At 36.8% G+C, this 12880-nt stretch overlaps 1 pseudogene; it reads right to left on the reverse strand.

Annotated features, from left to right (window-relative positions):
* Positions 1-996: 996 nt before the first annotated feature.
* On the reverse strand, positions 997-1146 carry LOC132680027 (U4 spliceosomal RNA; annotated as a pseudogene).
* Between the last annotated feature and the right edge of the window lie 11734 nt (positions 1147-12880).

The raw sequence follows: 12880 nt of genomic DNA on the forward strand, positions 1-12880 counted from the left end.
ACTGTGTACCTGATTTTCTTTTCTGTCATCAATGTGAAGAAATCAACTCCCTCTGGATATTCCTCTTACAGCCAAGTACCATCAAACACCTGTCACTAATATGTGCTGATTTGTACGGTTCGGATAATACCAAAGTGCTCAACTGAAGGGTCATTTGGCAAAGGCAAAAGGAATGGAGACCTCAGTTTTCCGGAACCTTTCGTATGAAGAAGGCTAAGCAGGTCATGTGTAGTTCCATGTGCTCTGGCAGTTTTGATTTTATTGCCAATGCTCTGAAGCATTTTTGGGCATTATAATTCCAGCCTTGTTGTATTGGTCCTCACTGACCCTTCATATGTAGTAGGTCCTCACTGATCCTTCACTTCTTTTCCCCCTGCTAGGTAGGTGAGTTTGTTGGGTATCTTTCCTTGCCTCTCCATATTCATTCTTCACCATTCTCTGATATACTCTGCCTTGTCTTCTGGACTCAGATTGAACACTGGATTTTGCCCGTTGGTAGCACAAGCAAGAGGCCAGAAGGAAGGAGGAGAGACATGGAAGAAAGTGAAGTCAGGATATTTATTTCCCTAGCTCTTTTCTATGGGATTTGGTAGGTCTCTCCTTCTAAAGTCTCAGCTTCTGACAGCTGGCTCTCATTTCTTAGCTCTGTCCTTCTAATTCCAACAAGTGTTCCCTTTCTTCGCCTGACTTCAGGCTCAAGGTGGTAAATTCTCCTTGCCCTTCTTAGCCTCAGGGTCCTGCACTATTCCTTCTGGTTTCCCTATATACTGACCATATTTTGTAAAAAAAAGTCTTTTATTAAACTCTCATCAAGTTATCCTAAGTTATCCTATTCATTTTCTCTTGGATCTCTGACTGATTAAATGAATCTAAGAAAAATCAGCCAACCTCCAATGCACATTTACCATCACTTACCCTTTCACATGACTCTGATGCACAATAATATGAAGAACATCAACACTGGGCTCTTCCCATCCTGTGTGAAGTTATTTCTCCTGGAAAATGGCCCAGTACCATAACCTGCCCCCCTGCCCTGAGGTTTTCAGGACAGAGCAGGATGTTTGTGAAGCTGAAGAACACATCTTTTAGCAATAATCGCGCCTCGGATAAACCTCATTGGCTACGATACTGCCACTGCGCAAAGCTGAAGAACACATCTTTTGATAAATTGGTCCAGAGCTCAAGAGTTCCACAAAGGAGCCTCAGGATGGGAGAATGTTTTAGTCACATAAGGATCTTATCCAGAGCCCACTTCAATAGAAAACAATCCAGAAATGATCTTTGGATTTTTTGAGTTTAAGAACCATGTTGCCTCTCAAAAACAAACAAAGGTTAGAACCATACATTTCTGTTAGAAGAATGTCCCCCACTGCCTTTTTAAGGTCCTGAATATTTTCCTGGGGAAGCATACTAGGTACTACTTCTACCTGGTATGTCCACCTGTCAGTAGGGTACCATTAAGGCTCTTTCTGCCTTTGAAGCAGCCCACCACACATTGCCATTCCCAAGGCAGACTTAGGGAGGTCAAAACCTAAAACTCAGATCTAATAACTTGCCTATAAGATTTTTAGCAGGTTTATCAAAAAGAAAAGTCTATAATTCATAGGTGAAATTTGGAGATTGCACGTGTATTTTAATTATCTTGGCACTTCATAGCTCTCATTACGAGCTTTGGATGTGTAAAGTGCCTAGGGTCTGTACATTTGTATATGACATGTACATTTGCTTTTCAAGGGGCCAATTATAGTGAAAGAAGGTGGAACTTCCCTGGTATAATACAAGGAACAGGATTTCCTGAAAATAGCCCCAAGTGCTTAATCTAGGTTTCCTGAAAATGAGGTAGCTGGGTCCAGTAGCTGGGTTTTTGCATTGCATTGGAGACTCTAAGTTACTCTAAAAGTTCTGGGCAGATAGCATTCTCAGACAGTTCCTTTAAATAGGTGTCATTCTAATCCAGATGGCCAAAGCAGTTTGCTTTCAGGCTTGCCCTGCAAGAAATGAGAGACAGACAGGAGACATTTTCTCTCTGCTCTCTCTTGGGCTTCGTTTGCCTTACCCCTCAATCAGTTCTCTTGTCCATGATACCTGCTGGGTCTCTGTAGGTATTTGAGTTTTCAAATTAGAGGCAATATATATAGAGAGGATGGAGAGTATATAACTCCTTAGGGAATGCATAGAGCCACAGTTCAATATGAAGGTAAAAGTAACTTGTAAACAACCTAAGCAGAAAGATCTATAATTACTTGGAAATCAAGTGGATAGAACCAAGAAGTCAGGATCTACGTAACTGAACAACCACTCTCAAGCTGGGAAGGAAGCAAAGATTGAGCCATCAAGAACAAATGGGTAAGTGGATCGGTAGGAGTTTTAACTGACCAGAGACTGAAGCCCAAAGCAAAGACAAGTTAAGAGCCTAATTTAATGCATTAACTTCATCAGACTGAATGTAATAATGAGATACTGCTTATCTGTTAGATACCTAATTTATTTACTGAGAATACCCCACAATGTAGTAAAGTAGTTTAAATATGTCATTTTCTTGTGTTAAATAGACATTGAAGGATGACCTACTCCAGAAGAAGGAAAAGGGAGAAGTTTCTGTCGCCAGGTTCTTGGAGGTAGAAACTCTCACCTTTATTCCTTTGCATGAAAACAGTAGAAAAGTCCTTAGCTTTCAAAATATTTGAGAACTTTCTTTTCAGAGGCTGTGTTGGAATTACTGTGTGAAAACCTATTATTCTTGTCCTTAAATTTCTGGCTATTTTTATTACAGAAAATGAGTTGGTAGTGAGATCACTGAAGGTTTTTCTAATTGAAACATACTGTGGTCAGTTATTTTGAGATGAGATAGGAAAAAGGATATGAGGGGCTGGTGAAATCCACATCAGTGCAGTGGTGCTCATTAAGGCCAGTCCTGTGTTGGCATGTTAGCTAAGAGGTAATGATGTGACTCCCAGCTTTCCTAAAATCAGTGGGGTGATACTATTCCACGTCTATGCTCAGGTGAATATTAATTTGTTTTATAATCTTTCTTTCTCTCCATCCCAAGGAAATCAGTTTAAGTTGCCTCCATAATATCTCTATCTCTGATCAAGTTTCAAAGGTGCATATCTTTTTAACTCCAAAGGAGAGTACTGGTTTATAAAAGCTATCTGTATAAAGTAAACCTTTATATAGCCTTTGCGCCTAAGCTATATTGCTTTAAGGAGGAGAACTCTTTATACCTGTTGACAGGGGAAGGCAGGGTCACACCAACACTCTCCCCATCTCTGCCAATTTGAAGAGGCTTCAGTTTCTCTATAATTTCGCTTGTGCTCTTCCACACAGGCCTTTTCCTTTTCAGGAACCTTAAGCTATCCAATACCTCTCCTTTCAACTGTACTTCCAAGGGGTGCCTGGATGGTTCAGTCACTAAGTGTCTGACTTCAGTTCAGGTCATGATCTCATGGTTCATGAGTTCGAGCTCCGCATCAGGCTCTGTGCTGATAGCTCAAAGCCTGGAGGCTGCTTCAGTTTCTGTGTCTCCTTCTCTCTCTGCCCCTCCGCTGCTCGTGCTCTCTCTCTCAAAAATGAAAAAACATTTCAGCTTTACTTTCAGATGTTCCTACTGTATAGGCTCTTTCTCATGAGTATGAATATGTTCAAGTCTTCCCATCTGAAAAAACAAACCAAGACTCCCTGAACTTCCTTCCTTCCTACAGTTCTGTTCTTGGTGCTCCCCATGGCCAGTTTCTCACATATCACACAACCTTCAGCTATTCTAGTTTCCAACCCCAGTTAGCTCCCATTTAAGATCTCCCAATGAGTTCCATGTTTAAATCTAAACCTTCACTTGAATTTATCTCAGTAGCATTTGATGTTCTTACTGCTTCTCAGCCTTTTGGCTAAGACCAAGTGTAGCATTTGATGGTCTTAATTTACTTTCCTTTCTGAAACACTGTCTTTTCTGGACCACCATGACACTATATATTTCTGGTTTCCTTTTGAGTTCTCTTTCTATTCCTTAAACACTTCACCTCTTCTATAGGCCTCTTTCCATTTACCTGACCTGTCAATATCAGGGATCTCAAGTCTGAATTTTGGGACCATTTCTGTTTCCAATTTCTACTTGCTGTTTGTAGAAAATCATTTGCACACATAGAATTTAAATTACCCCTATATGTCAATGACTAATAAAGTTATCTCTTTGTCAGAGTTCCTAGAGTTTCAGATATAAGCATCCCAACTGCATGCTTATTACCACTTGAACACCTCAAATATATAGTCAACTAAATATGCCTGAACTGAACTCATATTCCACTCAAGCCTAATCCTTGTGCAATGTTTCTTAACTTAGTGAATGACATCATATTCTCCTGATTCCATAAGTGAAAACTGAGGTATCATCCATAATCTTCCTTTTCTTCACCTATCATATGTCACATATAATGCCCTGTTGATTTTCTCTCGTAAATATCTTTCATCTTCCTCCATATCTTTCTATAATCTGTTAATATAATTTCTTATTTGGACTACTCTAATAGTCTCCCATTTGGAGTTCCTGCATGCATTCTTAGCCAACATAATCAGTCTACTAAATAGTGTTTTGATAGTAATAATCTTTAAAATCTTTATAATCTTTAAATAATAATATTTAAAAACACAAACTTACTCATGTTGTTCCCCTGATTAACCTTTTCATTGCTTTCAACTTGTTATGATGAAGTCACAAATAATTTTTTTAATGTTTATTTATTTTTGAAAGGGCAGGGCGGGGGGGAGACAAAAAACTTGAAGCAGGCTCCACACTGTCAGCACAGAGCGTGATGCGGGGCTCGAACCCATGAACTGCGAGATCATGACCTGAGCCACAGTCAGATGCTTAAGAGACTGAGCCACCCAGGCAGCACTAAGTCACAAATACTTAATGTACTCCCAATGGTCTTAAATGATTTAGCCCTTGCCTGCCTGTCTAACCATATCTCCCCCATCCCCAGCCCACATTTCTACCACTGGCCTTGTCAGTTTTCTAAATACACTGAGTTCCTCCCTAAATCTGCATTCATACTGGTATCTCAGCAGGAATATTTTTACTTCTCACTAACTCCTACTGCTGTTTAAGTCCTATACATCTTTTGCATCTCAGCACAAACATCACTATCTTAGGGAAGCCCTTTCTGACTCACTAGATTTAGTTAGGACTTCTGTTACAGATTTGTTCTTCCTAATACTTAATTCAAGTATAATTTAAGATTTTAAATGTGACAATTCATTAATGTTTATGTAATCTAGTAGACTGTAAACTCTATAAGGGCAGTTATGATTTTCTAGGCAGTTTGTTGTAATATAGAAATTCAATAAGCAACATCTTAATACCAGTGTTAGCAGTGGACTTTAGATATGATGGGGTCAGTGGCAATCACTGGTGGACCCAAGACTTAGGCAGATAAAAATGTAGACATGGAAGAGAAGAACTGAAAGTAATGGAAGGTATTAGAGGATCAAGGATACAGATAATGAGAGTTTAGTAGGCACTATCTCCTAGATCAGGGATGCCAACCAGATTTCAGCTCATATTCAGATCATGGATCGAAACAATGACTAGTGTATAAAATGCTATCTGATAGTTTTCTCAGCATATTCCATGTGTGGTGGTATATTTACGTTGGTGTGGAAAATCTGACAATTGATCATTTTCTCTTTTCCAGCAAAACTAATACATAATTTTTCAAATGATTTTAATAGTCTTAACTAAAATAAGTTTGGACTTCCAAGTCAGTCAAATGCCCAAAGCATATTATTTTCTGCCTTTTCCTAAACCCTCCCATGTTTTAAATAGCCTTTAGAGTATGATCACGTGGCTGTATTTCAGATCTATAAATTTTTGAGTTTTTCAAAATCCAAAATTATTTCCTTATGCAAAGTGGCAATGCAAACAGCAATCCTACATAATGTAGAATAATTTTTCTTCTGTATAGCTTCCTTTTATAAAAAACGGGCAACCACAAATAAAAATTAAAAAAAAAAAAAAAGAAATTTAGTCCATCTGAAAAAGCACTCCAGTTCCCTAATTCCACTTTTGAAGGAGAAGGCAGAGGCAAGTTTACATTATCCCAGAAAACTGAATAAATGGCTTTATTTGGTATCTTCAAGAAGCTTCTCCTTCCGTAGGAGATGTAGGTGTCGTAGGGGAAACTGTAACTGGTTTGCGTGCAATTCTGTCTAGTTCCGCATGAACATCTGATAGGACAGGCTTCTGGCCTGATTTTTTGGCAGATGGTGGTAAACCACTGCTTCCACCTCCAGCCCCACCTCCAGGGCTACCACTGCCAACACCAGGGCCTCCAGGGCTCATATATTATCTTTGATCTACTGTTCTTATCTTCTAGGGGTGATGTATTGAGAGAATTTTGAACTTGTTTTAAAACTCAGGTAGAAAAGAAGTGTTGTCATTGATTTATGATGTCTTTCCCAAAGTGGGAGAGTGAGGTTGGGGGCATGAGTGATGTACGTTCACCATGTCTATTAAAGGGTAATGCCAAGTAATTATGGTCCAAGTCTCAGTCTGCCAATAATGCTGGGTAAAGCTTACTCACTTTAAGAAAATCCATCTAGGAAACACAAATTTACTAAAAACAAGAAAGCAAAACACACAAAAAACTTAAATACCAAACACAAAAACCAAAACTCAGTCAACTAAGAGAAAGCTTATGGGTATAACAACTGATTTTAGCAAAGAGCTTTTTTTTTTTTTTTTTTTTTTCAACGTTTATTTATTTTTGGGACAGAGAGAGACAGAGCATGAACGGGGGAGGGGCAGAGAGAGAGGGAGACACAGAATCTGAAACAGGCTCCAGGCTCTGAGCCATCAGCCCAGAGCCTGACGCGGGGCTCGAACTCACGGACCGTGAGATCGTGACCTGGCTGAAGTCGGACGCTTAACCGACTGCGCCACCCAGGCGCCCCGCAAAGAGCTTTTACTGGTGCGAAAATATGATAGTTCTCCCAATGAAGGTAGCATAATAATATTAAGATATTTTTAGTATTCTTCATATTCAAGACAATGTGATATAGCTTTACATTTATTAGCTCATTTAATCCTCACAATACCCTATGAGATAAGTTCTATCAATATTCGCATTTTATAGACAAGAAACTAAAATTCAGAGAGATTAAAGAACTCATGGAATCACCTAAAACACAATACAAGAACAAGGATTTTAATCTGGATGTCTAAGATTAAAAAAAAGAGTCATATATTCTTGACACATGTTACTATAAGTTCTGTTTATATACAACTTTTTAGGAAGACCTTAAGGCATATAAAAAGATACACGTGCAAATGAAGTAAATTCTGCCCAATAAAAAACAAACATACTGGGGCACCTGGATGGCTCAGTGGGTTAAGCTTCAACTCTGGATTTTGGCTCAGGGCATGATCTCACGGTTGGTTCCTGAGATCAAATCCCTGTAGGATTCTCTCTCTCCTCTCTCTCTGCCCTTCCCTCTGCTCACACTCTCTCTCAAAATAAATAAATAAACATTTAAAAAAACAAAAAAACCCAAACATACCAACATTTTTGTTGAAATACTGAAAGACATAATTTTGTAGCTCTAGAAAGACAGCTGAAAGGAATAGCTTATCACAAAACTATGAAAATTATTATTCCAGGGAGTTATTTTTATGTAACTGCAAAATGATTAATTGATGGTTTGCTCAATTATTTTTTGAAGCATCCAAGTAAAACTAATCAGTATAATATTTCTAGAGTCATCACTTTCCAATTTTTGATAAATAGTACTAAGTGTGACTTTTCCGATCTTAAAATCAGCCTAGGCTTCTATATTAATTCTTAAAAATGGTAACTTATAGCCATAATAAAATATGTAAGTTCTCAAAGTGCCTTTTTATTTGAATTAAGTCAAGATCTCTTAAGGAAATATTTATGTAATGAAACCTGCCTTGAGAAATGACTGTAGTTGATTAAAATGTGACATAGCCACTAAAGGTAAATATTCTTTGAGTCTTTGTAAAAGGAAGTACTTTGATAAAAAGAGTTCTGTAGCCTCAGCCAAGGTCAGGTATTTTCTAAAAATAAAAATCAAGCAGCCTCTAGAACTACCAGTCCTATTTTTCATAAGCATGAGAAATATTCTAAAATGACAAGAGAAAACCATGGGCTGGATATGATGACTCCATCTGACACCCGATTTTACATCAGTAGAAATGATTTCTTTTCCTATATCAAGAAGATATTCAACTATTAAGTCTCATCAGTGGTTTTCTCTCTCACTTTCTGTCAATTTTTTTACAAAGTTATCTGTTACCTCAAGGTGCTTTGTCACTTTGCCTGAACCAATTCACTACACCAAGGACTGAACTTGAAAAAAAACAGAGGTTCTTTTTATGTTATTCTGCTATCAGGAGATAGTTGTAATTGTGAATCTCTGAGTTGATCATTTGAGCTCTGGCTGTTTATACCAGGAGTTGTCAAAGTTTTTCTGTAAAAAGCCAGGTGGTAAATATTTCAGACATTGTGGAGCATATGGTCTACATTACAACATCTGATGTTGTAAACTGGAAGTGGTCGTAGGCAATATATAAAATGAATAAATGTGACGGTGTTCAAATATAACTGTATTTGCAAAGCAGACAGAAGGCCATTTATAGTCTACCAGTTATAGTTTGCCAACTTCTGCTTTGCACCTTTACTCAGGCCAATATCCTCCACTTCTTCCACCCAAGATTAAGATTGTGCAGGTCAAAATACCACTTTAGCTACATTTTCCAGACAGGATTAAATTTTGCAGTGGCAATAAAAAATTATCACCAGTCTTCTATTTGAGATCTGAAAAAGGCCTTTTGAAATATCAAACAATTTCTTTTTGCCTGGTTTCCTTCCTTCCTTCCTTCCTTCCTTCCTTCCTTCCTTCCTTCCTTCCCTCCCTCCCTCCCACCCTCCCCACCTCAGTCTCTCAGTCTCACACATCAGCAAATATTTTCTGAGCCCACGTGTATGTTAGTTGCTAGATATACAATGGTGAATCAGACTTAGCTTTCTGACTTAGAGATGCTTTCAGTCAATAGGGGAGGTGGCAGAATAAAGAGACCATTTCAAATACGTTGTTTTAGATGTTACAATCAAAGTATGAAAAGAATATTGTATGAACAAACTGCTTCAGCTTTGGAGGGGCAGTGAAAGTTTTTCAATTGGATATAGCAGCAAAGCTTAGATTTGAAAGATGACTGTTACCCAGACCAGTGTCAGGAAAAGGTAGTCTGGAAAGTGTCCCAGCAGACAGGGTTTCATAACAGGTCTGGAGGTAGAAGAAACCATGTGGAGCTCATTAAGGTGCAAGAACTAACAGAGCGTGGAGTACAAGATGACATTGATAAAGGATAAAGCTGGAGAGGCAGTAAGGACCAGACCAGGAAGGGCCTTTTGGGCACCCTAGTTCGGATCACCCTTAATCTCATCAGGACAGCTCAAAAAGCCTCCTAGTTTGTCTTCCGATCCCAAACATCACCCTCTTCAATATAGTCATACCATTACAGACTGACAGTTCATGTTTATCCTTACTTAAACTCTTCCAGTGAATACTCATTGCTCTCAGAATTATTTCCAACCACTAAATAAGACCCCAAATCCCATAATGATCTGGTTCTGACTATATCCCCAGCCTCATCTTTTGTCAGCTCCATCTCCATGCTCTGATTATCCTTTTTTTTTTTTTCAAGGTTCTTAATATCTTCCAGAAGTGTTCTTGTAATATCTTTTGTTAGGCTTATTCCTAGGTACCGTAGATACGTTATAGCCTTTGTTGCTATTGAAAATCGTATTTTTTGTTTTAATTACATTTTCTAATACCTTGCTATTGGCATAAAAATGTAATTGATTTTTACATATTGATCTTATATCTAATCTCCTGCTGAACTCTACTATTAATTCTAATAGTTTGTCTATATATTCTTTTGAGGTTTCCATGTAGGCAATTGATATCAATACAAATAATTTAGCTTTACTTACCTCCTATTCCTTGTAGGTACCTGCTTTCTCCTGTACGTTTGAGCCATCTAATACTAGATGTGGTGTCAAGACTTATCTTGCTCTGATTCAATATCCTGTTTGTTTTTGGGTGTTTTGAAGATATCCATTGTCAGATTAAGGAAATAAATTCTATTCCTAGTATGATAACAATTTTTAACAAAAACAAATGTTTAATTGAATCCATGATCATATAATGTAATGTGAGGAATAACGTAGATTCTCTATGGTTGGCTCAAATCTGCATTTCTGGAATAAATACAGCTTAAAAAACACATTTATGAATTATATTTATTAATATATTTTATTTAGACTTCAAATCTGTGTTTGCAATTGCGGTTAGTCTGTAATTTTTTTATTCCTTTTTTGTAATCTTTTTATTCTTTTAAGGTTGTTATCTAGTTTTATCTAGTTTTGATAGATAATGCTAACTAACCTCATAAAATGAGTTGTGAAAAGTACCTTCATTTACAACCTCTAGAAGACTTTGTGTAACAATGAAAAAAACTGCCTTTGAATTTTGGTTAGAATTCACCTTAAAATCATCTGAACCTGGTGTTTTATTTGTGGGTATATGCTAACTACTTATTCAATTTTTAAAAATGCTTTAGAACTCTTCTTTTCTGGGGTGCCTGGGTGGTTAATGGATTAAGCATCAGACTCTTGATCTCGGCTCGGGTCATGATTTCACGGTTCCTGGGTGCCTGAGATCGAGCCTGCTTAGGATTCTCTCTCTTTCTCTCTCTGCATCTATCCTCCAACTCCACACCTGTGCATGTTCTCTCTCTCTCTCTCTCAGAATAAATAAACTTTTTTTTTTTTTTAAAGAGCTCTCCTCTTCTGTGCCTATTAGTTCATTTCAGTATATTTATTTTTTCCTAGAAATGTATTTTGATCTAAGACTTCAGATGTATTCTTCCTGTCTTTTGTAAATCTTTGCTGTAACAATTTATTCTCTTTTCATTTTAAATATTTTTATTTGTGTTTTATTTTTCTTCATCAATATTGCTTGAGATTTTTGCTTTGTTGATCTTATTCATTTAATGTTTTTTTTTTCTATTTCATTAATGTTATTAGGTCTTATTTATTTCTTCTTTCTACTTTCTTTTGGTTTATTTTGTTATGCGTTTCCTAACTTAAATTGGAAGCTTATTTCATTAACTTTTACACTTTTTTCCCCCTTAACATGAGCATTGAAGTCTATATAATTTCTTTCTCATATTTTTTTGGATGAAATCCACAATATATTCGAGAAACAGAATAACAGATGTTAGGAAAGAGTTGATTCACCTGATTATGGAGGCTGAAAAGTCCCAGGATAAGTGCCTCTGTAAGGCAGAGAACCAGGAAAGTCAGAGGTGTCACTCAGTAAATCTGAAACCTGAGAAGTTTGTGTGTGTGTTGGGGGAGGGGTTGATGGTATAAGTTCTTGTGATCTTGAGTCTGAAAGCCCTAAAACCAGAAGCACCAGATGTTCAAGAGCAGTAGAATATGGATGACTGAGATCAAGCAGACAGAGCAAATTCACCTTTTCTTTGCCTTTTTGTTCTATTCAGGCCAGGAATGGATTGGATGATGTCCATTCATAGTAGAGGGGGCTATCTGCTTTATCCAATTTACCAATTCAAACTTTAATCTCTTCTGGAAAACACCTTCAGTGACACATCTGGTGTAATGTTTTACCAGCTATCTGAACATCCTTTAGCCCAGTCCAGATGACATATAAAATAATCATCACACATTTTAGATATGTGAAGATTGAGATTTTCTATTTTCCTCATTATTTAACTCTGAATATTTTTCTAGTTTTTATGCATTTCTTGCCTGTGAATCATTTATGAAAGTTTTAAAATGTCCAAATACTTGTAGTTTTTAAAGATATATTTGTTATTGATTTCTGTTTCAATTGTATTCTGATAAAAGAAAATACTCTGTTGGATTGACATTTTTTGAGACTTGACTAACAGCCTCAAGCCTGGCCATTTTAGTAAATGTTCTAGGTTCAGTTAAAAAAATATATTTTTAAGGAGCATGTACTAGTTCCTTATACATGATTTAGTGTTTGTAATTTTCATTAGTTCAAACTTAGTCCTCTTGTTCAGTCTTTGTTTTTACTGGGACTAGTTTTCTTGAGTTATAAATTACTGATTGTTAAATGGTGGAATTATTTGTTTTCCTTGTTCTGTTTATTTTTTGTTTGATATTTTTTAAATTATGCTATTAGATATATGAAGTTTAGAGTTAAATATTTCTGTTGATTAAAACTTTTCACAATATGCAAATGTTTCTGTCAGAAGTAAGATGTGGCCCTATTCTAACTAACTGACAAAAGAAAATTAAATCCTCTTGGATGGAAAACAGCAACAAGCAGATAATCTACAATATTACATACACAGTGCTCAGTATTCAAATAAAAATGTATGAGACCAGCCAAGTGACAAAAGTGATCAAAAACAAACAAGAAAAGCAGTTAATAGAAACAGACGCACAGGTGAACTAGGTTTTTGGAAATATCATACATGAACTTTAAAATAATTGTGATTAGTATATTCAAGAAAATAGATGTCAAGGTGGAGAATTTCACATGAGAACTGGTTTCTCAGCTTTTAGATCTCTTATGAAGAATAGAGGAAAAGCGATGCAGAATGTCAGCTTTTTTTTTTATAGTTTCTTAAATTCCAGGATCTTGGTCCCTCAAGTTCTTACTGTCTTTGTAGCATTAAATTCTATTTGTCTCCTCAGTCTTGTGAGTATCCTGAAGGTTCAAGCTGCTGCTTTCTGCTAGATCTCTAGGTTGACAATTACTTTCTGGCAAAATATTTCAAGGAGAAAAGGGGCAAAAAATATCTTGGTCA

The sequence above is a fragment of the Panthera onca genome, chromosome A2, assembly GCF_046562875.1.
Source record: "Panthera onca isolate mPanOnc1 chromosome A2, mPanOnc1 haplotype 2, whole genome shotgun sequence".
In the NCBI taxonomy this organism is placed as follows: Eukaryota; Metazoa; Chordata; class Mammalia; order Carnivora; family Felidae; genus Panthera; species Panthera onca.